The following is a 27,239-nucleotide window of genomic DNA, read 5'->3' as shown; positions in this document are numbered from 1 at the left end:
CTGAAATAAGTAATTTCTTTAAATCTCTGTTTAAGCCTCATACTATCCTCTCTTTTCCCAACAATTCTTATTTCTTTTCATCATATCTTCTATAAAAAAAGCTAATTTTTGGAATATCTACTCTGAAACCTGAATGCAATTAAATTCTCTGCACTACTTTACTAATTAATTCATATACCACTATATAATATTGGTGAAACACTGACAGAAGAGATCACATTTCTGATTTTCCCACCTCTCCGAAGACACACAGACAGCTTCCAGGTCTGACGGATTTTCTCTTCCTGGCTTCTCTTAGTCCCAGTAGTATTCCGGGTAAATGTTTCCATCTGCAGGGTGTAACCTCAAAATACAGAGCTCTCAGCTGTTTTCTGGGCAAACACATAACTTGACAGGGACATATACAACACACCAGGTTGTCAGTGCAGAATACACATCCATACTTTGCTTCCCCTGGCAAACACAGGCACAGCAGTCCCTGACACAGTGGACTCAGCAGGGTTCCTTTCAGCACCAGGTTCTTCCCATGAGTGGGATGTCCCCACAGTCACTGCCTCCCCAGGGACCCTGAACCCAAGCACAGCTAATGGAATTCTCATTCCAAGTCACACTGTGGCACCTAGGGAGCCATGTGGACACAGACGATGACCACACTAATAAACCACAGCAGAAGGGGTCCAGTATAACCCACAGGACTGGTCTGTGCTCCTGCCACCATTGCATGGACTGATGGGAGGACTTGACCTAGAACCTCGTGGAGACCCACAGTGTCAGTCAATTATAGGCACACTGCTTCACTCAAATGTATTTTTAAGACCAATGTTTGGAAACATTTGTACATCTGATTGCATATGTTATTTAGCCACCTGCAATGGCTATTCCGTACATAAAGACAAATTTCTGTTGGCTTCTTGACATGAGTTTAAAATATGTTTGTGAACACAGCTATGTGGGAAACGATTTGAAACTGGGCCTTCTTCCATTCTGCTTAAACAATCCCTATGGCTTCAGGGTAAACCAAATAGAAGGCATTTTATTTAGGATCTGGCAAGTGTCCACACCCCAATTTTTCACAAAGTCGTGATACTCTTATGCCGAAAAGTTGACATATATGAAACCTTTGTGCAGCAAAAGGTCATACTAACAATAAAGCAAATGGACTATGGTTTAGGTCTAGTTTTTTTGTACCATGACAAATTCCCCCATAGGATGAACTGCAGAGAAATTATCTCTGGAAAAACAGACTGATTATTCCTGGTTTCATTAATAAGCTGTCAGTGTCTCCCTCTAAAAGATCCACATATGCAAATAGTGGTCTTCATATATTTAGATTTTTCTCTATCACCTTAAAACTATCCTATCTCGCTGCAGCTGTGTCCTTTCCAAGCTGTCAGATTCGCATATTAACTGATATTTCATCAATTTGGCCTGAGCTGCATTTGTAACTGAGTCCCAAGGGGAAAAGCTAATGCATTAAACAGAACATTAGCCTCCTGGAAGTCATATTTCCTTCAGAAGCAAAGAAGCCTTCCTCAGCTGAGCTGTACAAACCAGAAGCACCAAGATGGCGTGGAGAATCTCATATTGTTCCTTGTGAATTTTTCATGAGGGTTTCTTCCCAGGCATCTCTAACATCCAGCTGTACGCCACTGACCTTTACTTATCCCCAACCTCATAGTAAAGATGGGAACGGTAAAAATGAACTGGACCTCCACATTTTTGGGTGTATTTGATACAGAATCAAGGATATCAGGGAATATTTGGAGCTGGGGATGGGAATCAGGTTGGATGGATGTTAGCTTGCCATAGCCCAATGTCTACAGAATCATGCAGTGCCGAAGGTAGTTAGTTTGTAGCTGTACAGATGGTCATGGATGATAAGATTTGCCTCAGGCAGGAGAGCTGTTCTTGCTTATTCTACTGAAATGCAGCCTTAGACATTTGTAGCTAAATTGCTTTGATTTTTTTTTTTTATTGTAAACTCCTCAAGTTAAAAGGGTAAAGCTCAATTTATGAACAAGATATCAGAAGGCAAAGTTTAAAATGCAAGCATCCCTTAACCTAGTTTAAATATGAATTTCAGAAACAATTTCATTTGAAATACATTTAACTTGTAAGCTTACCAATCGCATCATTTCCCATAGAGTTCAAATCAAGGCTCGGCAGAACTTTCTCATTAATGCATCAAATAATGCAGATGTCCTTTTCTTGCCCCCTTTGAAGTGACATATGCTTCAATTTATTTTTAATCTTCTTAGTGATGTTGTAAGTAAAGCTGCCCTGTGTGACATATGAGGTTACTATTTTCTTCATTGCTATGAATCTGGAGAACCCAGGCAGTAGTGGCTAAATGCAGATTGAATCAGGCTGTTTAAACTAAACACCAAGGAATGAAAGCCAACATTTAATTGTGAGGACATACACAAAGGCAAATGCAATGAATTTGCCCCTTGCACTAAGACAGAGAATACACTAAACACTTAAAACCCCACATCTGCACTTCTCTTTTACAAGGCACATTTCCACTGCCAGATGAAGTCTTTTGGCTGTAGCTGTGTGGAACAACAGTGTCATCCAGTGGTTACTTGGCTAAACACACTCTGCCCTTCCCTCCAGGCTGTCCAAAGTCTGTATCCCAAGCTTGCCTCATTGCTTGAGTGATAACAGCCCGAAAATGAGCCGGCATGACCAGCTTGCCCTCTGCATCACACCTTTAAGGAATATTTCTTGTAACAGAACTGCTCTCTGCAGCCTCAGTGCTGGGTAAGGATCTGGACTCATGAGGACCCTGCCTTTTGGACAATGCAGAACAAGCAACTGCTGTGGCCAAGGCCATTTCCACACATGTTTTTAGAATCTGACTCTGGGAATCCCTTTAAGAACACCAGACAGCCAAAGGCGGGCCAGATAAGGAGACACTTGGCTACCCTCCCTTGGCTTCTGGCATTCACAGTCCATGAGCTTCCCAAACCAGAGGCAGCACCTCCATGCCCTGAGCCTGACATATAGTTTGTCCAGTTGCTCAGTAAATGTTTGATCCTTCCACATGCAGGGTTATGTGTGCTTTTGCAGGGAAACATATTCTCTTGCCTACTTTGACTCCACCACCAGCCGTTCTTGTTCTTACACTGGAGGAGGAAATGAATAATCTATTCTGATACACTTTTTCCAGGCCACCACAATGCCAGATCTCCCCTCATCCCGCTTTCCAGCTGCCAGACCTGTATTTGATCGCAACAGCCACTCCACATCTTTGAGCTTCTTTGACCTTCTCTGTGCCACTACCAGCTCTACAATTTCCTTTTTGAGACAGAGAGACATGACTGAAGATAATATTCAAGAGTAAAGATGGCATTTTTGGCAAAGTTGAAACTTTCACTCTCAATAAAAGAAAGTAAAAATTACAAATAGAGTTTTCTTTCATTTAAATAACATAAAGATCTTTGCTGGTATTAAAATAAATTGATTTGGCTTTATTGTTTTCATGCATTTGCCTCTGACCTAAAGATTAAATATTAATATTATCCTCTATATAACATATCTACAGTATTTAATATTTTATACTCTGATTTGCCATGGTCTAAATGAAATCCTCTAATATTACTGAACTGAAACTCTCTGACATTCTCAAAATAAAATGCAATAAGTGTTCTGATGTTTCCAAACTGAGGGAAATAATTAAAAATAAAAGATTCAGTCTGTCATAAAATTCAAAATTTCCATTTTAGGTTGGCATGAGATGTTTTAAAAGAAAATAGCTTGGGAAAACAGTTCTATCTTCTCAAGTTTAGCTGCAAGAGTTTTCCAGATGGGAAATGATGCAGTTTCTCATGGGAATATAATGCTTTCCATATATTTTGTTAAAGAAGTGCACATGATCACTTTGGAAAAGATATATTAAACTTAAGATTTATGCTTTGTCTGCAAGAAAAAGATTCTGCCAGGGAAAAATAAAAACTAAAGTACACCCTAGAAGAGGCCATCTTTATGACTAAAGATATTTTTTTTGGTGAGATACTATTCTTTTTCAAGGCTTAATTTTCCTTTCTCTTGAACAATATCTTTAAAAGAAATTGAACAGTCTCAGAGTCCAAGACCCCTCTCCCTCCTTTTGTCCATGCAGACTCATTATTTTACTGCAGGAGAGCACTGGAGATAAGGAATTTTATAAAAGAACATAAGTGATTTAGGCACAATTAGATATGTGCTTTCAAACCTGCTAGGTGCATTTAAAAGTCTCCCTAGACAGGTTATGACCATTTACATCCTCATTTATATGGCCTGCCAGGGCTACTTCTTTAAATTAGCTTGAAGCAGGCCAGATAAACCCAGAAGGAAGTCAGTTGTCTTTTCTTTTGGCATATAGATAGCCATTGCTCTGCTTTCAAGGCCAACAACAAACAAGATGAGGGTAGAGATAAAGAGGACAAAGACTAAACCATCTTTTTCCTTAAGAGCTCATCACGCAAGCAGCAAAGCGTCAAGACGAATTGGATGAAATAGTAAACTCCAATAGGAACAATACATCTTTTGAAAAGAAAGGCTGCCCGATAGCCTGAAAATGTTCCTTGGCTAGATTACCTCTTCCCCAGCAAAGCTCATGAAATCATCAGGCTAAGCAATCACAGATAAAATGATGGGGTAATTATGAAGGTTTAAGCAATAGTACTTGAACTTGGCAAAAAAGCAAGATAAAAGCCCTCTGTTCATTAGTGTTATTAGGCTTCAGTTTGTGCTGGAAATCTGTGATATTTTAGGGAGCCTGGGAGCATAACTCAGCTTCAAGAGTAGTTTCTGACAGAGCCTACAACGAAAGAAGGGGAAAGCAAGCATGATAACATCTCTGCCAGTCTGAATGGAACTGGGTGCTGGGGGGTAGGAGGAGGCCAGAGGAGGAATTATAATGCTCCTCAAAAGGTAGCATTGCTAAGAAAATTTTGGGCAATGTGTTTTGAGAATCTGGAGGAAGAAGGAAGGTTTTATATGAAGGTGACCTTCAGAAATCGTAAGCAGAGCATGATCATTGACCTCTGCCTAGAGCAGGAAGAGAAAGCTGTGTGTTCCTGGGGAGAGGATGGGGTCACATCTACAGATGCAGCCCATATGTCTTTTTGTTTGGATTTTAATGAAACTATATAACACTGATGCCTTTTTTATTTAACATACTGTTTTGTTTGGGGTTTTTTCTGTTGCTGTTACTGGGCTTCGGTTTTTTTGTTTCTTTATGTTTTTGGCAGGGCTTGCACAGGTGTGTATAGCTGCAGCTTTCACATGGCAGAGTACATATACACACATATGTTCTGGTTTTATCTGAAATAAGTTTTTTAGCTTCCAAGGTGAAAGAAGTAGAAGAAGGACAGTAAAGTCTTTAGCTATCTGAGCAGTAGTGCACAGAAAATTCCTACTGTGAGAGGGGAAGAGAAAAAGTAAGTTCATTCACTGCAAGTGAGAGGCTGAAACAGACAAAGAGCAACCTCAGCTGCAAAAAATCTTGAAAAAATATTGGCAGTATATACATTACACACATATGGGCATATAAAGGGTTAAACCCAACATCTGAGACAATGTAGTGAATTTAACCTCCTGTTCCCAACACAAAGTTCCTTTAACCATGACTCCCTGCAATTGTTGGAAGCCAGACCTTCACAACCAAACTATGCCTTGCCCAGGCTGCAGGCTGGTGGGTGGAGGTCCCCTAATTCTCTTGGGCTTACAAAACCTGAGGAGACACATCCACTGACTCTGAGGGGTAACAGATCTCTCCTCATCTCTCCACACTGCTCAGAACAGTTCAATAAGACCATGCTTCAGATAACAGCAGAGGCAGCTGAGTGATAGCACTTCATTCTCATCCTGCAGCAAGTGAAATATTCCAGATCCCCACAATTGCAGCTGTAATTCCATTGAGGTTTTCTGGTGACATTAGCCAACTCCCCAAGTCTTTCTCTTGATGGAATTAGAGACCTGCTATGGTCTGTGGGATAGACATCAATGCTGATGTCATTAGCATCAGCACTGGTTCTGCCTGGAAAGGCTGAACCACTGAAAAGGAGCTTCTGAAAGTAAGAGCCATTTGAAATATTGGTTTAATGGGAAGACAAAGAGCTCATGTAGCTAGCTCAATGTAGTTTTCAAGATACAATTGCTAAAAGATATAACAATGTACAGAGAATCAAATGTGTGGTTTACATTATGTTTTTACATGGTACCTCCTTGCTTTTCACCTTGCTTGCATCAATATCAATTAAAATAGCATAACTGATGGCAGTGGGATCCCATTGCATAAACCCATCTGATGTGAAGTCATGATCAAGCTTTAAGTACAAATATATCACTAATTCTAGGACTGCAGCCAGACAATGGTGCAAATCTTCATTACCTAAGGTGCAGTTTTGTGCCTGGAGCTCTGTTTGCACAGGGCTTCACCTCCTATAGAAGGTTGCCTAACTGGTTTCTGCACTTTGTCATCTAAGTGGCCCAAAAATATGCTGACAATAAAAGCTTTTTTTGACAGTTGTGTAGAGGCTTCTAGTGGGGAGATAAACAGAGAGTGGAGGTTATTCATCCTTGTCCCTCCCCCACCCAGCCTAACTCTCCACCCAAGTTAGCAGAGCCAAAAATGTGTCCACCACAGAAGCTTTCTCTTATTTTTGAAAGTTAATCTCCTCCAGAACTGGATTACCACTGTCTAATCCCTTTAACCACAGGCACATAATGCTGGAAATGGATAACTTGCTTAGAAACCTGCTCAGAGCACACACGTTTAAGACACTTCCAGAGCCTTTTGGCTGCTCGGCATCACAGCTGTTAGAGCAGACACTGCCCGGTGCTTTGTGCTGGCTCCTGCCTTGCTGAAGAGTCTGTCACACCCTTCCTCTGTACATCACCAAGGGGGTTCACTGAGCTGCTGTGCACTACCCTCCACATTAAGCTCCAGCTCTGCTATTCCACCTCCTGCCTCCTCAGAATGTGTTTTATATTTTAGCCAGGGAGCTGCAGTAAAGACTTTAAATGAGTGGTTTCTGCTCATTACACAAGCCTGCTGTCCTATTACACAGATAGATGTTGTGCTTCTCATCTCGCTAGAGTCTTCTGCAGCAGTTTGTATACCGATTCCCACACTACACTGGTTTGTATTTACATTTCAAAACACCTGTCTAGAGATATGCATGCAGCACAAAAATTAAAATTACAGCCTAGTGCTGGAAATATGCTAAATATTTCTGCCTGGTTGATATTGCACTGGAATGTGGGAGAGGGAAGATGAAAAAAAAGCATTATTATTTCGTTCAGAAAGTATATGAAGAACCAAAGCTTTTTTTGATCAGTGTTGTGAAGCTCAAAGGTGAGTAATAGTACAGGAGTGATAACACTTGGTTGATGAGTCAGCACTGAGCCGGGAGGCAGTGACATTGTTTTTTACTCTGAGCATTGCTGGAATTTGTTCCACAATCAGACAGTATCTGTGGAATTGATTAAGTACAGACAGCAATACTGCTTATAGTCTAATCACTGAAAGGCAGCTTCTAAACATATAATTACTTATACAGAAATTCATCCGTGCTCTGTCCTGAATTATCATATAAAAAAGAATATTACTAATATTCTCTAATGACACAGCAGGAAGATAATGATGGTACAGTATATTCTGAGACTCACATTAAAGACCAATCCAATCCTACACTGTGACTGAGGGTGTGAAGTTAGAGCAGTCAACCACAGTCTTACCCACCTGGTAACCTTCAGTGCTCATACCTTCTTGATGTAAGATGGAAGGGGTGTTTTACTCTTTCAGCATAAGCAAACCTCAAATTTACACATACTTACAGAACGATCATTGCATTTGCCTGCAGGCTCCCTGCAGTACCAGTTTCTAATCAGATAATGTATTTTCACTATGTGTAATATCTAGAAATTCATTCTGAATTACCCATGATTTCAAAGTTTTAAGCTGGTACAAAGAGAAACTGTCATAAAATGAAATAAGACCCTGTCTAAATAAATCACTGATAATGGAGAGCAAGGACATTATTTCTTTTTGTCATTTTAATATTGACCAGCACTGGCATAACCAAATAAGAAGAGTTGTTAGCTTCAGAGATTCCTACTACATTGGGAACAGAAGTGACAGTATGCCAGTATGCTGCATGTGCATCACTTCTGTCTCCTAGGCATAACAGGGAAGCAATTTATCACTATAGTGCACCTAACATGTTCCCATATATTAGACAGTCCCTTCGTCATATGTTTTTGCCTCCATTTCAACAGCAGGTATGAAATGTCACACTTGTATTTACTACTACTGGGTTCTGCTGATGCAGGCTCTCAAAAGCCTTTGTACTACAAAAGCCAATCTTTCACGAGAGAAGACATGAAAAAAATGCACAAAGACTGTGCCAAGGTAGGTGTCTGCATTGGATTGGCTGCTGTTGGCAGAAACCCAAAGTCTAGGTAAACTGTTTTGGAAGTGGTTCAGATGCTCAGGCAAAGTCTAGACTACAACCAGCACACGAACTTCACCGGCTGTCAGGAGATTTCCAGGGAGACAGCTGGCAAGTGAGGAAGTCTATCAGCCTGTGGAGGCCCAGACATGTTGATGCTGCCTTTTTTCATGCTTCAGCCAGAGCAGCCTGAGGATGGTCTTTGTCTTTGGAAGGGCAACTACCTGTAACTCTGAACTTGTTTCAGTCATTTCAAAGTGAAAAGTGTTTTCCATATGCTGAAGATTTGTTGTTTTATTTATGATTCTGTGATGGCTTACTGTAATGAAAGAGTGCAATATGGGCAGTAATCTCACTGGAGCAGAAATAAAAAATTATCTTCATGTATTAAGATAGTTAAGACTTCAAATATTGTTAATTTCTTAAAATAATTCTTAAATGAGAAAACTGAATCCACACAAGACATTTGCTTCCAGTCTGTGCAATGGGCTTGGCTCTCAATGCTGCAGTGACTAAGAAGTGCTCAGATATCTCTGATAACAGAGATTACATATATGTTTTAACTAATCATGTACAGAAAAATTTTGCAGCTTTTAATTCTAATTTTGATCCATTTCCTATAAAATTCAAAGGTCCTTTCATTAACTGAAAGACTTGATGGTGATGTGAGATTTATAAATCTGGATTTTAAGTTAGGTAATTTAGATTACTTGGGATAATCCAAAGCACATTCTTAGTTTGACCAGCAGATGCTTTGTGTCCCAAAATGATGAATTCAGAAATCTTTAATTTACCTCTTGGGAAAGCAGAGACTGCTACTCCAGAATAGGGTACACGTCTGGGCCACACCTGCATGCTGAGCTGCTGTTAAATTCTTAGCACAGTCCTGAGAATGTTTAATGGACTAATACAAAATACTTCTCTTTCCAGGAGGAGAGCAGATGACTCAAGAAACTGTCGAGGCTCCTCCTCTGGCTGAGACACCGTTTGCCACTCCAAAAAACAGTATTTGATATTTTCAACCTTTTACTCTGGGGCTTTGCAAAAGTTCCTAAACTCTAACTGTTTGAACTGTACAAGCTATAGACAGATCTTAAAATGACTGCAACACCCAGATGAAGTCTCTGCCTCAGTTTCTCCAACAGCTGTGCCCATTCTCTGCAAGCTAGGCTGGATCAGCTCAGAATTCACAAATCTTCCTGTGCAGAGTTTGCCCCAGAGAAATGCTTCTGAATCTCCTGCTTATGAAAGCACAAACAATTTTCCTAGTTTGAATAAAACTCTTAGTGTCGTCTTACCCTGTAAGGGCTATTAAAATGTTGCCAATTTATGCATTGAACCCAAGCATTATGGCATCTTGTGTTTACCTTCAATAGACAAGAAAAAATGAAGCAAAAGCTTCATTGCAAGCATTTAGTACAAGGAGTTCATAATTTTAAATTCATGAATTGCAAATAAACAGGCCTATAATAGGTGATGAACATAAGTGCCAAGTAGTTTTTAAGTCCATTATATTCTCACCTTAGCAAATCAAAATGATTAAAAATTACTTTGATGGCAAAATAAGAACAGGTTTAGAAGGGAAGATACTACTGCTTAAAAAACAGTATTTGCCTCACAGTAATAGGTGAAATTTGCCCAATTCACTCATTTTGGCCATCAGCATTTTTGTGATGGAGCAGTGGAAAATGTACAGTTGGGAAAAGACCTTTTTTGCTATTTTAATTTAAATCTGCTACACTGAGTGTCTCATATAATGCAGATGAGAACGCATTGAGGGAACATGCTGGTGAGTCACATGGATTAAGTCAGCCTGGCCAAGATTTTATTAAACTGAGAAAAGCAAAAGGTTATACAATTAAGTGCAATAGCAGAAAGATGACAGGGTGCACTTTTTCTATCCAGAATACACACACAGCAGAGAGTACCAGTCTCTGTGTGATTAGTTGTGTACTGACACATCTAATATGCGTTTCAAAGAATTTGTAACAAAAGACAGGCTACTCCAGCAATTTGTTTCTCAAAATACATTAACTTCCTTGGGGCTAAATTGCGGCGCAACTTCCAGAGCCATACAAGGGAACAATAGGACTCAGACACTCCTTAAAAAATTATACTGTGAGTGACTGAGCTTGCCTTGTAGTCTGCTGCTGGGGCATTGGAACATTATCCAGGCCTTTGAGTGGGTTTCACAGAAAACCCACAGTTTGGCCCTGAAAGAATAAATCTTCATCATTATATTATGCCTGAATTGTCAGCATTAACATACCAATGGTTACTTTTGGAAGTTGCATGGTGTTGCTGGTTAATAAAATGGTCAAGTACATGTAAAGCAGGAATTCTGAATATTGCAGGGGAATATTTATAATTTAAGTTTTTCAAGGCAAAATTCAGTATTACTGTTGGTTTCAGAGTGGTGGCACAGTCTGCGTTGGGGCTGGGGGAGGAAGTGTAAAATGGGAAAGGAAGGTTTAAGGGGGCAAAAGTTTCGATGAAGGGAGCTTAAAAAAGAGGGTAGTGAAGGAAAATTTGTGGCAGAAAGGAAAAACAGCAGAAAGCTATAGGTGGAAATGCTTTCCTTTCCTGATCAGAGGTGGGAATAGAGGCAGCAACTTCATGTGGGTGGGAGCAGTGCATGCCAGCCTGGGAAGCCGGGCAGCGTGGCAGGGCTGAGTGCGGCCGGAGCCTGGGCACAGCTGCACGTCCAGATGGACCTTGCAGACACTGCCTCGCGCATTTTCTCCTGCAGCCAGCACACCCCTGCAGCCCTGCTCGCACAGGCACCAGCACACACACACGAGTGCCCCTCTGAGAAGGTTACAGTAACCAGCGGATATAATTTTACTTAATCCTTTATGACGTTTTTAATTAAAAAGGCTTTAGTGCTTTTCTAGCGTGACATTTGATTGCACTCTAGATAATGCACCCTTGCCGATTCTGGCAGCAGTAAAGCGCTCAGAAAATATATGAAATATTTTTATAAGGAATTCTGTCTGATCTGTCTTCAATGGGAAACACAATGATTTCAAACCATGTGTATTCTTTTCAATAAAACAGCAATATATGCCACAGCAAGATAACTGAAGAAAATCACCCTGTCCAAATTACTGTACACTCTAAACTGTTTTCATTCCTGCTGCTTAGATTCACATTTTTTTTAATGTAAGAATTAACTGAAATTTGTTGCACCATTTTGAAGCGCTGACTGAAATGAAACCTGCTACAAGCTGTTTCTAGCCTGTCTGAAAAAACCTGGATCTGATTCTCTTGTCATCCCTACCATTTTAATTTACTCGACTTAATCCTCATTTTCATCTAAAGCAGAATCATAGCTCCTCACTCCTCAGAAACTGTCAGAATTATGTCTTATTTTTTATCACTATTATATATACTCCTTTGATTTATTCAGATGTATTCCTTTATCCACTTTGGTCAGCAATAATCACACTTTGCTTAAACACAGTAACTTGTTAATCTCTGACACTGAGCTGTAATGCTATGCTCTTACCTGGATTTATGCAAATCTGAAAGCAGAAATGCTGCTACTAAGGACTTCACACACTTTGATGACAGGCATGCATTTGCAAGATCAAAGAACAAACTTCTAGTCCCACTGTAGTCATCTGAAGGTAGCCATTGACAAAACGAGCTCCTAGATTTTTCTCAAAATAATAGATCTCCTAGAGAATTATTTAGCTGGTTGTTTCGGTGGTTTTTTTGTTTGTTTGTTTTCAAAAACAAAGCTTTTAACGTTTCAAATTGTTTCTACCAGAATTGAAGGAAAAAAGTATTTTTTATTAATTCTGAGGAAAAAAAATCCTGTCTAGAGCAAAGTTGATGTTTTTAACAAAAAAAAACCTTTTTTTTTTTTTTTGCAGTTTGTTGCAAAAACCGTGTATGTTTGTTTTGTCCTGAGAATAAAAATTCAGTGGAATATTCCTGAAGAAAGCTTCAGTCATGGGAAACAAATTAGTCATTTTTGTGACAAATTTGTCTATAGGTCCATCACAATAGTATGTAAATGCTTCCCAAATGGATTTGTCCTCATAGCATCCTTATGACATCAATAGTTCTTCCCCTTCTTTGGTATGGATGATGCAAAACGCACATCAAGACCTCCTCCTCATTTGTTAAACCCTGATTTTAAATGCCAAGCCCCAGATTTTTCAAACCATGCTGTTAAAAGGTGCTTTATTTATGGTAGAGTGTTTTATTTACCCTGTGTGTAATTCCCACTGACTCAGACACTCCCTGAAAGCTCAGCATTGCTGCCAGCCAGGTATCCCCTGACAGGCACTGCAGTGAGGAACACGCACATCTGGGCCACTTGCTCAGGGACACAGGGTGACCTGACCTTGCAAGAGCATTGGTGCTCGACTGGACCTGCCCCAGCCTTGGCCCATCAGCCTGTACAAGGAGAAGGATGGACTGGCAGGGGACAAGGCGTGTGTGTTGCAGGAAGGAGGTGGCTCCTCAGGGGACAGCTCTGGGGGCTGTGTGTTGTCTAGGCAGATTTCTTTGAATTTGATAGTTACTTGAAAAAATCAGTCCCACACTGGATATGCTGTAAGACTATTATCTCAGAGAGGCTGGTGAGGAAATTGTTACCCCCCCACTGAGATGGCAAAGGGCTTCACAGTCAGAGGACACACTACTTCAGTGACCCATCCAACCTTCCTGTGGCTGCAAGCCCTTCGCTGCTTTCCATTTTTATGGTAAGATGAAGGTCCTTTTTAACAAAGCATTGCTAAAGCCCTGTCTTGAGCCATTTCCTGAATCCCATCCACCTCTTGTAGTGGGTGAAGTGGGGATAGAGAAGAAAATGTTTTGTCCGACTGGATCTGGTGAATCCTGTCTCATTCACCAGCACAGGAGCCTCAAACAGTGCCATCTGCCCTTTGGCCGCATACAGAGAGTGGTCCTCTGTTGTGCATATTCAAGTGCATAGCTCCCTGCTTTTGGGTTATCCCCAAACTTTTTGATCCTTCGGCTGATATAACAGAGCTCTTCTTTTTCCCAGTGAGCTGGGAGAGCTGGTAGAAGCAGCCCTGTGCCATCGTGCATGATGCCCAGTGCTGGATGTGGGTGATGAGGCTGCAGGGAGAGCTCTGCCCAGCCCTGTCAGACCATGCTCACCAGCAGGAGCATCAGGTTTCTTTAACAGCTTGCCACTGCAGTGCAGAGGCTTATGACTTGCCCAGATGCTGGTAGGCTTTGGGTTGGGTTTCTTTGTGAGTGCTGCCCTCATGTTTCTGACACGTAGTCAGGAGTGGTTCATAACCCAGGTTTCTGCTGCAGTGCAAACCATGGAGATGAGAGTCCTTTAACCAAATGGTGGCTGAAACTTTCTAAAATGGGTGACGCAGCTTGTCTTTTCCTACGTGCCATGCTGGGAAGTCAGTGTGCTGGTTTTGAAATGTTTCTCCTGAATATTTTGCTAACACTTTTCCAAACAGCATTAACTCTGGGGCAAGCATGATGCAGGGGATATTTCAACTCAGAAAAACTAGCAAAGTTATGAAAAACTAAAAATGGTGTCTTAAAAGAAGACATTTCAAACAACATTCATGTCTTGGAGTGACTTTATGATGTATATCCCCTATCACTGCTCTATGCCTAGATGTGATTCCTGTGCCTTTCTGTGTCTTTAAAACTGGGTGCGAGAGAAGGTGAAAAAAAAAAAAAAGCCAGATAAACTTTTCAAAGCAGTTTGTGCTCCAAGGACACAGAGATAGCTGCTACTGCTGCTGCAGAGCGGAGGCAAGCACCTTCCTGCTTTTCCCAGCTCTTGGCTCCTTTTGTCAGAAGAGAGAGACGGAGAGTTAAACTCATTTGTTTCCCTGGGACTTCCGTTTCTTCTTCTTCTCTTCTGGAACTGTTTGGCAGCACCAGAACATACCTGGGAGACAGTGTATCTCTGGCCCGGAGGGGCCTACACCAAAAACCCAGCTCTGAAGAGGAGGAGAGAAGCCACACCCACAGAAAGGACTATAAAATCTTCCCAGGTTTCTCTCCACAGCGAGAGGTTTTATTATTTAGCATTATTATTCTTTTCCCATTGTGCATTGTGTCTGTTAAATAAATGGGTTTTTTCCTTTTACCTTCCTCTGAGGAAAAATTCTTTTTTCCCGAACCTGGTGGGGGAGGGCTGGCTGTAACCTGCCTTCTATCAGAGAACGTTCAAATTTGGACCTTCCTCCAAATTTGTCTCAAACCGGGACAATTCACCATAAAGAACACTATTTATAAAGTTTAGAAAAGGCATGGACTTACACAATACCTGTAACTTTTAAGGCCCTACAGCTATTTTTTCAACAGTAAATCTTTCCCTTGCTTTAAAATCAAAATTCAATACAGCCTTGACTATGGAGCTAATATGTTATGTCCACAATGAAAAAGAACTGGCTGGATGGCCAGGCCCAGAGAGTGGTGGTGAATGGAGTAACATCCAGCTGGTAGCTAGTCACTAGTGATGTTCCCCAGGGCTCACTTTTGGGGACAGTCCTGTTCAATAGCTTTGTCAATGACCTGGCACAGGGATTGAGGGCACACTCAGTCCATTTGCAGATGACACCAAGTTGTGTGAGGGGTTTTGCAGCGGCAGTGAGCTGGCAGAAGGGGGTTTTACCCCTCGTGTGCTGACACAAAGAAGCCCGGAGGTCAACGCTGAAACCCCTCTGGAAGGTGGCACTCAATGCCCATCACACAATGAAAAGGGGTAGAGCTCCTCACCCTGAAGGGGCTGTATCCTTCTGTCGCTGTTAAGCAGGCACGCAGGTGAAGGGAAAGAAGAAAAAGAGGGGACTCTCCATATGTGTTCCATGCAGGTTTATTCCCGTGAAAAGACAGGGACGAAGAAGCCAGTTGGTGGGAGGGTCCAGGGATCTCACACTGGGTACAGAATAGGTGGGGAAAGGGATCTCAGCCCATGGGATAGAGACAAGCAGGTGGGATTGACAGCAGGGGAACCATTGGGAACAACACATAGGAGGGACTGAGGGAAGGATCCAATGGGGCGTCGAGGAACAAAGAACTTTCTAGAACTGATAGATATTAAAGAAGGGAAATGAATATACATAACTTCATACAAAAAACAGGGAAGGGAAAACATTAACCAGTTGGGAGAAAACATGCAAAAGACAGAACAAGGGACTCATGGGTTCTCACCATGATTGAAACTTACATGCTAAACTTGGGTTGCTGACCACCACAGCTGGTTGTTTGTGTTTTTGTCAGGAGACAGAGTGGCTGGAGCCACTTGTACTGCCATAGTTGTGCAGCAGTGTTGATCTCCCAGAGATTAGAAAGGCTGTACGGTGATGTTGGGCCCAAGGCCAGTGGTATGAGATTCAGTAAAACCAAGTGCTGAGTCCTGCCCTTGGATAACAACAACTGCAGGAAGTGCTACAGGCTTGGGGCAGAGCGGCTGGAAAGCTGCCTGGTGGAAAAGGATATGGGGGGGCTGAGAACCAGCTGAACATGAGCCAGTGTGTGCCCAGGTAGCCAAGAAGGCCAATGGCATCCTGGCCTGTATCAGCAATAGAATGGCCAGCAGGACCAGGGCAGTGATTTTCCCCCTGTACTCAGCACTGATGAGACTGCACCTCGAGTCCTGTGTTCAGCTCTGGGCTCCTCACTACAAGAAAGATACTGAAGGGCTGGAATGAGTCCAGGGAAGGGCAACAGAGCTGGTGAAGGGTGTGGAGAGTTAAGTCATATGAGGCACAGCTGAGGAAGCAGGGGGTGTTTAGCCTGGAGTAAAAGGAGGTTCAGGGGTGACCTTATTGCTCTCTATAACTACCTGAAAGGAGGTTGTAGCCAGGAGGGTGTTGGCCTTTTCTGCCAGTTAACAAGTGATAGACAAGAGGAAATGGCTTCAAGTTGTGCCAGGAAAGGTTTATATTGGATATTAGGAAAAATTTCTTCACAGGAAGGGGTTTTTCCAGCATTGGAACATGTCATGGAAGTGGTTGAGTCACCACTCCTGGAGGTATTTAAAAGATGTGTAGATGTGACCCTTTGGGACACAGTCTAGTGTGTTTTAGATTAAAGGTTGGACTCAATTGTCTTAGATGTCTTTTCCAACCTAAATGATGCTATAATATTTAACACCAGTAATTCATATTACTCCTACCATTATGTGGTATCAGGAGAAGGATGGGGATGAATTCCAACTTTAGAACCAATGTTCTATGGAGTGCAGTCCCCTTTTTCTTAGTAGCCCAATTTGATTCAAAGAATGCTTCAAGGCATGCTTTAAAAGCAGCAGGTTCTCAACTACATATGTCAGATTGCAACCAAGAATGAAATTTTATAACTCGTTGAAAAATAAGATCTGTGATGGAAAAACGTGACACACCCTTATGTATTGCATCCTGAATGAACCCGGTACAATAACAGAAACTGATAAAACTTGAGAGACACAAAGGACACGTCTGTAACAGCAAGACAGACTCATGGTGTGTGTGCTATGCTGCAGAGTTCTGGAGATCTTGACTTTTTAATCAGAGTGCCTGGCTCGTAGCCTTAGCAGCATGCCTTCTGCATGGCTGCATGGAAAACCAGCCCAGGATGTCCTTGAACAAAAAATGTTGTTAAAAATCCCGCTTATTTTATGCTAGTTGTAACAATCAAAGCCCTTGAGCCCCAGGTCCCTGAAACATATAATCTTACACTCTTTAGTGCCCTGAGCATGGTCTGTTTCTCTGTGAGGGAAAGAAGCTGCAGCTCAGACACATAGAGCAAATGGAGCATAGGGGAACTAGGACTACAGTATTATTTAGGTACTTGAGTTCTGCTGGTTTTCAGAGTGTTAGGTTTCCTTATTATCAATGAGGATCTGAGTTTGGGTGATTTGCATATAGCCACATGAGAGAAATGACAGAAAAAGCAAACCTTGCTTCAGCAGTGCTGTTGTAGAGTATTGTGTTTGAATTCTGTGCAACTGAGGGTCATATTAATCACTTTATTTAATATTCCACTTTTGCCTTTCTATTAGAGGGATGGTATAATGTACTTGTAATGGCTACATCTTTACGCCATTTAGCAGCTTATGCAGTTTAGCCAGGTGGATTGTAAAAAGAAATCAAGAATTAGAAAAAAAATCAAAAAACAAAGAACCCAAAAAAAACCCACCAAAAAACAAACAAAAAAAACCCCAAAAAACAAAAACAAAACAAAAACAAAAAAAACCCAACACCTAGCACATGCATCAAAATGGGCTTTAGAATTTCTTTGGGGTTTCTACATCTAAATGCAACCACGTACATTCTGAGCCACGCCTCCTCTCCTTCTAGCTCTTTATGATTTCTGTGTTTCTGTCACTCTAAAGCTTGAATCCCAAACTGCCTTGTTCAGTACTCTCACTCCCTCTGGTGGCTCTAAAAGATTCCTTCCAGAGCTGCAAACAAGCACTTCAGAAGAGACAGATTTCCTCTAATGTGCTGCAGATTTCCCTTTATGCACAAGCGTGCTTCATACATGGGATTAAAGAAGGAGTAAAAGAAAAGAAATTTAAAGAAAAGGAACTGGCATCCTAACTGGTTTAGGCACTCGAATGGAATGAGATGGGTGGGTTGCAGCCCACCATCTGATCTGCAGTGTTTCCTTGTTTGATGGAATTTATGGCACGGTGCATTTGGAAATCAAACTGCTCACATAGCTCGTGCCAGATCTGCTCCCTGTGTGGGGAAATCTGGGCAAGCATCAGGAAAATCTGCAAGGTTCCCTCCACAAGCCTTCCAGCAGATTGTTTTGTCAGATGTTGGCCACCCTGCAGATAAAGCCTCAGGCTCTGTAGATCTCTGAGGGTGCTGCCAAAACCCAGTCACCTCCTGTGTGTTGCTGGGGCTCTGCCCTCCCTCCCACCTCCTCACAGACGTTGTGGAGCAGAACCCAGCTCCCTGTATCTCCCTTTGGGCCCCATGATCCTGCAAGGAGAGGATTTCGTAGTACCGGGCCTGCCTCAGGCAAAATACACTCTAAAATATCTTTTCCCAGAGGTCAAAACAGAGGATCCTTATGTCAAGAGGCAGTGTTCCTTTCTGTGCAAGTCTCTGCACGGAGCAACATGGACATCAATAGGTCAGGCATGCATAGGTCAGGCATGCAGGCAGACAGCCAGTGATGGAAAAAGCCTGCAATCTGAGATCTCTCTGCTTCTGTCTGTGATGGGCAGACAGCCCTTACAAAGGACAAGGTTTGACAAAAGAAATAAGTTATTTGTCTAAAAGAAAAGCTGTTCTTTCCATGCCCTTTTATGCTATAGAACAGATTATGAGGGGGGAAGTCCTTTGACATTCTTGTAAGTATTTCCCATACAGCTCTGTTGCTTCATATATTTAATTTTTCTTATTGAGGCATTTGAAAATGAGTATATCCTGAGGCTCTGAACCCTTTCCAGTGTCTGAAACAGAGCGAGACACTTTCTCACTGCTGACCAACATGCAGGACCTGCTAGCCCAAGTCTCAGCATGTGCACAGTTCCTATCAAAGATCGGGGCTTAGTGCCCAGGGCTCTCCAAATCTGAATATTAGATTCCAAATCCACCATGTGGATCCTGTTAACTCCACACTGAGAAAGAATACCAGAGCTCAGAGTGATAATCTGTAATGAGCCTAACCCAAAATCCCCAGCCAAAGCAGCTGTGACCTCTGAAGGAGCTCAGACCCAGATCCAGACTTCTGTGACTTACCCCAGCTCCACAGGCTGTGCATGCAACATTAACACAACCCCGGTCCCAGGGGACAAAAGCAAACCACAGACTTGCTGATGCCCCAGCTGTGCTTGATTTACTGGAACTGGATTACAGGCTTTCCCTATCACAACTGGCTGTACCACTGTCATGGCTGGAAGCAAAGGACATGATTTGTTTTCTCCTGCAGTGTGCTAGCTAGTATGTTCCTGCTTATTTTCAATACTGTAAACCAAAGTAAAGCAAGGTTTGCTATTTACTCAAAAGCTGTTTCTCTGCAGAGTGAGAATGATAACAAGAGCTTGATTACAGAAATCTTTCTATTCCTCCTTCCCACTGGTCATCTCCTCACCCCTTCTTGTGCCAGTACCTCCAATTCTGCAGCTATTTTCTGCTCCTTTACCTGGCAATGGGAAATGCTAAAATCACTCACTTCTTCAATTTTTCCTGCATGATATGAATCAACACCATCTAAACTATATTCATGTCTCTCTCAGTAAGTACAGCTGTGAGGAAGAGAACAAAACAAAAACAAATCTTCAAATAGAGAAGTGAAACAATGGTGAGAACAAGCCTCCTGCAAAGCTTTCAAGCCTGCTGTGTTTTTATTGATACAGACCCCTCTGTAAGCAGGATTTCTTACTGCTTCAGCATTTATAGTCTTGAGTGAAGGCAGGGAGAGATATGAGAGAAGTTGAGCTTCAGAACATTCTTGAACAGTTTCTCGGGCCGTAATTTTGGTTTAAGAGTTTTAGTTTTGTCTGCAATGCATCTCCCATCCCTATTGCTGATGTTCTCTAAAAGCTAATCAACACAGCATTTTTTTTGCTGTCCTCCAAAGATGAAGTGAGAAATCTGAATAGGTATCTGCACTTTAAATGCAGAGTGTAGACTTTGATCAAGGAACTCATTGCAGAAATTATGCATAGCTTAAAGGTCTCCAAAAATAGTGAAGTGGAAAGACTGAGAAGAAGGCCCATGTTAGATCCTCCTCACCATCAGGTGCACCACTCACATCTGCCCAGGAGCACAACCTTACTTTGGTGCTACCCTTCCAGTGAAAAGCCTGTCCAGGGCTTGCCCACCTACCTTGAAGGAACAGGGACAGAAATGTTTCTCCTGTACACAACAGATTGACACAATACACTCCAAGAAGACATAACCACAGGTCAGGTCCTTACTCTGCCTTCAAAGGTTCAATCTCTTGTCTCTTTTCTCTGGTAAGAGTCAGGCTAAAAATGCTTTGGGAATAAGAGAGTTTTTGCTCTTGTAACCCTGTGGGGAAAAGATTAGGAAATCACAAGCCTCGTCTTATATATGTGAAAGCAGTCATGCTTCACTAACAGATCACAGTGCTTTCTGAGAAGATATGCAGTGGTTTTAGAAGTGTGCTAGATGGCACTGAGGGCTAGAGAGCCAAAACTGTGTATGCAGATCATTGCACTCACTGGAGTGTCCCTTGCATGGATCAGGTTATGCATGAATCATTTCTCCCCCCTGGTGAGCTATACAGGGGGAGGCAGCCCAGGGAAACATCTGGGATCCACTGACCTACAGTTGCCATTTCTTAGGGATCTACATTAAACTTCCAGGCAGGAGACACTTGAAACAAAATACCCATCATATAACAAAGTCATGTATTAGAGACAGATATAATTCCCTATGCCTTCCCACAGCACGTGTGTGTGCACACATACCCACACACAGGTACACGTGCACAGTTCAGGATGGTGTGCATCCAGTTCAGCCTTCTTGCATCTTTGTATCCTTTCAGTTTTGCATCAGTGTGATTCTATCATAAATTACGTGTTTTTGAAACAAAAATGCCTCTACTGTTGCAATTTTTTCATTTTTTCCCATTACTGATTTTGTATGGGATATTTACTGCACTTTGTGTGGCATGGCCTTTCAGGAGAGAAATGTATGTTCCTTTGAGCCTGCCTTTTGTTAGAATACTACTCACTTTTCCTGTCTCATTCTTTTTCCTGTCTCATTCTTTATAATGGCTTGGGCTGAGCACAGCCCTTGATGGCTCCCCTGTAACTCAGATCTCCCCTCTGCCTGGTGGGATGCAAACTTGGAGCAGGTCCCAGGTTGTTTTGTTTCTATTGGAAGACTTTTCCTGTTTGCCTTTGTCCTCCTCAAGGGGCTTTCTGCAGCCTCCTGCAATCTTGTTTGATTGTATTTCTAAGGCATGGGCAGTGCCCCAGGGTTCTGTGGTCAGGCTGGTGAATTTGTGTGTACAACTGGCTGCAGACCATTCTGCTCCATTCTCCAGGACAGTTCCACAGCTGCTCTTTTGTTTTGCCCTGAAAAAATGAGGGTAACAACACCTGTCTCTTCTGATAACTGTGAAATTTTCCTGAAAATCCACCCTGTAGATCCAGTGCTACTGGAGACTTACATAACAACATGCTTTCTCCCAGCTGAATTAGATTTATAGGAAAACCTTTGTAAAAACCAAGAAATTTCTTCCTAAGGTCAAACACTTTGAGAAAGTGAATCTAGTTTGGGGGATTGCTGGCAAAGCTACATATAGGTGCATCCTTTGAATTGCAGCTGCAGACAACAAAGTCCTAATTTCCTATGAAGAGCCCACGTTAGATCATTTCCGATCTGCCTGCTCAGTGAAACTCCCACACAGAAAAAAGGACAGGCTTTTCACAGTACCTTGAGAGCAGTTGTTGCACAGATGATGCATCCTCCAAGAAGGCAGCTGTAGCTGTAACGGAGATGAACTCCAGAGCTGAACTCTTTGCTGTGTTACCAGAGTCATATGGGAATGCTGCTTGGAGCTGAGGAGCTGTGCTGCCACAGGGAAGCAGAGTCACACCCAATTCAAGGCTTCTGATCTTAAATATCACAGTTAAACCTAACAGCAGTTCAGAAGCTGCAAACTGCTAAATAAAAGCTAATTTTAAGTACTTCCCCTTTACTAAAATAGCCCATATTCCATTTACCAAACAAATCTCATAAGAAAATTGGAAAAGCAGAGCAAAACCCATAGTGTTTGGGCAATACACATACATAGTGCACAAAAATGATGTACAAACTACATTACCAAGGAAAGTCTATACAGCTCATTTGACACTTAGGTAATCAGCTCTAGGAAAATATTGTTGTAGAGTGAATGAATTTTTCAAATTAAAATACTAGTTTTTGCCGACTTGACACAGAAGCATTGCATCCCATTTTGGAAGAAAACAATAAATAGTCTTAAGATGTTTGAGGATTTCTTTTTTGGAGAGACAAGATAAGAAGCTTAGGCTGCCACCACTTTGGAATGCAGGAGGGAAAGGCAAGATTCTGGTAGCTGCAGTCATGAACTGGAGTATTCGCCCCAATACTTTGCTGTCTGGGAACAAGGAACTGATGCAGCTGGATACAGACCAAACTTCACAGACAGCAGCACAATATTGTCTGTGTGTCAATACTATGAAATCTGTTTCCATCAGCAGATGAGACTCCTTAGCCTGGTGCATCATTATCGCTCCAACCTCTTCCAAGTCTGACCAACACCAGAGTCAAGGAAGACCTACATGGAAATGGTCAAAGAATCACAGAATCATAGGATCATTTAGGTTGGAAAAGACCTTCAAGATCATCGAATCCAACCGTTAACCCAGCACTGCCAAGTCCACCCCCAAATTGTGTCCCCAAGTGCCACATCTACAAATTTTTTTAATACCTCCGGGGATGGCCACCACTTCCCTAAGCAGCCTATTCCAATGCTGGACAAATCTTTCCATTAAGAAATTTTTTCTAATATCAAATCTAAACCTTTCCTGGCATGACTTGAAGCCATTTTCTCTTGTCCTATTGCTTTATTATTTGGGAGAAAAGACTAAACCCCACCGCACTGTGGGGTATGCCCAGCCCCTGCCCTGGAGGGATCTCTGCTGAGATAAGAGATTTTGCAATCGCCCAGCAGGACTCCCTGGAAAAGCAACCACTTCTTTGGTCATGGCGAAAAAAGACAGACCCACAATCCTTTAGGAGACCCTATGCAGATCCTTTGTAACCCATTGGCCTTCACCCATCCCCTGTATCCCTATAAAAGCTTTCCCCTTTGCTGGAGGGAACCAACAATAAAGCTGCCTTCGTGCGGAACCAGCCACACGAGCCTCTCGTCTCTCTCTCTGGTCTGGCTTGGCCTGGAGGCTGCCCTGCAGAGCTGAGCTGAAACCACGAGCTGATATCTCTAAAGAGCTGACAGCCTCTGCAAGGGCTCCTCTGCCAGCAGCTGAGGGAAGACACTGGACCTCAGGAAGGCAATTTCTTTCGGGACCATCTCCCTGGGCCGGTCACCTCTTCCTGGGTCAGAGCCACTGACCCCACACCAGCTGTAATACCTCACCACAGCCTCCTCTCAGGTACTTGCAGATAGTGATAAGATCTCCATCGAGCCTCCTTTTCTCCAGGCTAAACACCCCCAGCTCCCTCAGCCACTCCTCATAGGATCTGTGGTCTGGACCTTTCACCAGCTTTGTTGCTGTTCTTTGGAGACACTCTGGCACCTCAATGACTTTCTGGTAGTGAGGTGCCCAAAACTGAGCACAGTACTCGGGGTGTGGTGTTTGCATCACCAGCAAAAGCCTCAGCACTGGCTCAGGAGACTTACAGCTGTGGGATGTGGTCTTGAACATCTGCAAAAGTTGTGTCTTCTTTCTTCTCATGGGAAGCTGTGCCTATTTGGTTACAACATCCTGCACGAAATAAAACTGAAAGCCCAAGCAATTCTGCAGCCTGCACTACGCTTTCACTAGTGTAGCTGTCCCCAGGGAGGGGGAGAGAAGAAGAAAAAGTAAATTACCCTACTGGAATTCGTTCTGTACTTGCCACATGCTTAAAATGCAGCTTTTCTGTCTGGGTATTTTCATAAGCAATGAGGTTGCAGACATAGCATTTTTCATCATATTTCCCCTGCTTTGGAGTACATGACATGCACTGTCTTTATGGCTGAATAAAAGGTCATGACTGGCCAGCTGGTAATACAAAATGCATTTTTACACTAATGGAAAGGTATTCTAGCTTTTTTTCCTATTGCACTGACTGCATATTTACATAAACTCTACATCTGTTTAGTTAAGTTAAGCCAGGGGGTGATGATCTTTGTCTTTACAAAAGAGCTGATTTAATTTTATTGAACAAAGCTTTCCATTTAGAAGATCAAAGTCAATGAAGCCCCCTGAAGCAACAACTCAAAAGTTTCTTCAACTATTTGAATTAATAAAATAGGGTAACTGGGACTAAAAAAGCAGGAAAAAGAAAAAAAGAAAATAAAAACTCCTTGGGGGCTTTGTTTATCCTGAACTTGGAGAGAGACATTTTTCCTTTTAACAAAGTCCCATTGAGTGTCCAGACTCTCCTGCCTCTGAAAAGGCAGGAATTGATAGCAGAGGCAGCATGCACAGTTTTAAACAAATTTCTGAAAGCTGGTAATGTTATGGGGAAAAGACACAAGATACAGCACAGTGAAAAAAACCTAGTGAAGAACTGGCCTCTCTAGCTGCCATGTGCTAGTTCCAGGCACTAGTGAACTCCTACTTGATAAGATATCAGTTTTTATATAAAATTTCTTCATAACTATACAGAAAATAATGATAAAAATCATGACTTTGAAACTGTAGCTGTTGTGGAGATAAATATTTCACGTCTTCTGAAAGAGCCTGCATATTGCCTCCTAGCATCTGACTTTGGGGAAATTGTCTTGAAAACTTTTATTTTGGGGAGGAGAATGGCTGAACACCTGCCTTACATTTCACTGCAGGAGTTTGGTATTTGCTTGCAAGTAGCACCCTCACCTCCCAGACTGACAGCAGCACTCACTACTGATACACTGGGTGAGCCCCATGGCTACACCTCATGCTATGACAGGATGGGGTCAAGCATGCACAAAATCCACTCTTTGCACCTGTCCTGAGGTTATATCTGCCAGGTAGCCCAGGAACATGGACCTGGCCCCAAAGTCCGTTTTAACTCCAAGGAAACCTTTTCAAGAGATCTGTGTTGCTTCTACCTCTCTTCTACACAATGCATCCACATTAGCACTTCAGCTTGGATCAGCAGTGCTGTGGCAGTGTTCCTCCTGACCACCCATCCTTATCATGCTTTGCTTCATGTGCTGGTACAGTCCTGGCATCTATCAACTGGACTCCATCCAGACAAAAGCCAAACAAAAACGATCTGGTGTAGGAGCACACTTACTGCACTACAGCTGCTAACATGAGGTCAGTCAATGTGACCAGATTAGAGCTGGTCTAAAATAAATCTCTGAAATACACAGAGGGCACACACTGGGTCCCCTGTGCCAGCTCCTCTGTGCTACAGATTGTCCCTACTTGTTCCAGGCCACCTGCTAATGTAGACACAACCCAAAGAGGCTGCACTGCTGCTTTCTAAGCCTCTCACTGCTTAAATGGGTGAATGGTGCCATTTTAGGCACCATATGGTATCCCTGCAGGCCTCCAGCTGCCACTCTGCAGATCAACAGCTCAACCAAATGTCTCGTGTCATATCTGGCAGCCCCACGCAAACATCTCAGATACCTTAGGGAGACTAACTGCTGTAGATGTCTATGTTTAGACAACTGAATACCATTTTATTTTAGCATCTATTCCCCTCTAGACCAAAAAAATTGAAGCAAAAGAGATTAAAGAGGAGAAAGAAAATGCTTGAAATACTATGATGTGTTCTATGAAATAAAATACATGATATAGAATAAACAAAATAATAAAAATAGCATTTATTGTAAAATTCCCTCATTTAAAACTCTTTTTTTAATAAACTAAAAAGGATACAAAGCTTAATCTGACAGCAACAAAAGTATTGCTTTGTCCTTCAAGAAACAGATGAATTTTACGAATTGCATTTATTGTTCAGCAAGGGCTGAATTCACTGGCTTTAACAGAATAATTGCAAAGCTTGAGATTCAGTTTCTATTTGTGTAACTTACTGGCCTAATGCCCCAGATGCTCTGGGGACTGTAGCATCAGGGTCTTTGCAGGACCATGTCCTAAAGCTAGTAAATCAATAAATTATCAAATTACTAATTTTGCTGGGATAGTAATAAAAGAAACAAGCTTTGGCACGTTTCCTGTCCTGAGGGTGACTGACAGAGAGCAGTCCTTGTCTGTACCAGCAAACTCCTGGCATCCAGCATGGGCTGGCTGCAGATAAGCAGGGATGCTCCCTGGGCTGACCACACTCAGCTTGGCAGAGGCCGCTGGCCACGGGCCAGCACTGTGCCACGGCTTAACCTGCCAGTCTTACACAACAAAGACTATCCAAAGCAGAAGAAAAGCACATTTACCTGCCAAGGAACAGCCTAAATTTCTGAATCTGCATGGAAATACTTGGAGATTACGAGCCTTTCAAACACTTGAACAAAAATTCTGACCTCTTGTGGCCATCAAACTGTTCAGGAAAAGTTTCTGTGAGTTTCTAACCCAGGTGATGCTCTTGCTGGGTATGGGATGGCCATTTGTGCATTCCTGCTGCTCCTCTCCCAGACCTGCCTGTGTACTAGGAGGCATTGACAAACCTTTGACAAACATTTGAACATCTCTGTGGGTCCAGAGGAAGTCACAAATGTGATCAGAGAGCTGAAGCACCTCTCCTACAAAGGCAGGCTGAGAGAGTTGGGGCTGTTCAGACTGGAGAAGTGAATGCTTTGGGGAGACCTTAAAGCAGCTTTCCAATACCTAAAAGAGTCTTATAAAGAGGAGGGAAGATAGTGACAGGACAAGGGGAAATAGTTTTAAACTAAAAAAGGGGAGATTTAGATTAGATATTAGGAAGAAATTCTTTACTGTGAGGGTGTTGAGGCACTGGAACAGGTTGCCTAGAGAAGTTGGGGGCGCCTGATCCCTGGAAGTGTTCAAGTCCAGATTGAATGGGCCCCTGAGAAACCTGATCTAGTGGATGGTATCCCAGCCCACAGCAGGGGTTTTGGAACTAGATGATCCTTAAGGTCCTTCTAACCTAAGACTTTCTGTGATTCTGTGATTTGTTCTGAATGTAAAAGTGCAGTCCTTTTAGACACTGGGGACAAAAATCTGGCAGAAATGCCACAGAAATGGGAAGCATGGGAGTGATTCCGCAC

This window comes from Corvus hawaiiensis, chromosome 3 (assembly GCF_020740725.1).
Source record: "Corvus hawaiiensis isolate bCorHaw1 chromosome 3, bCorHaw1.pri.cur, whole genome shotgun sequence".
In the NCBI taxonomy this organism is placed as follows: Eukaryota; Metazoa; Chordata; class Aves; order Passeriformes; family Corvidae; genus Corvus; species Corvus hawaiiensis.
This window is presented reverse-complemented; position numbering follows the sequence as displayed.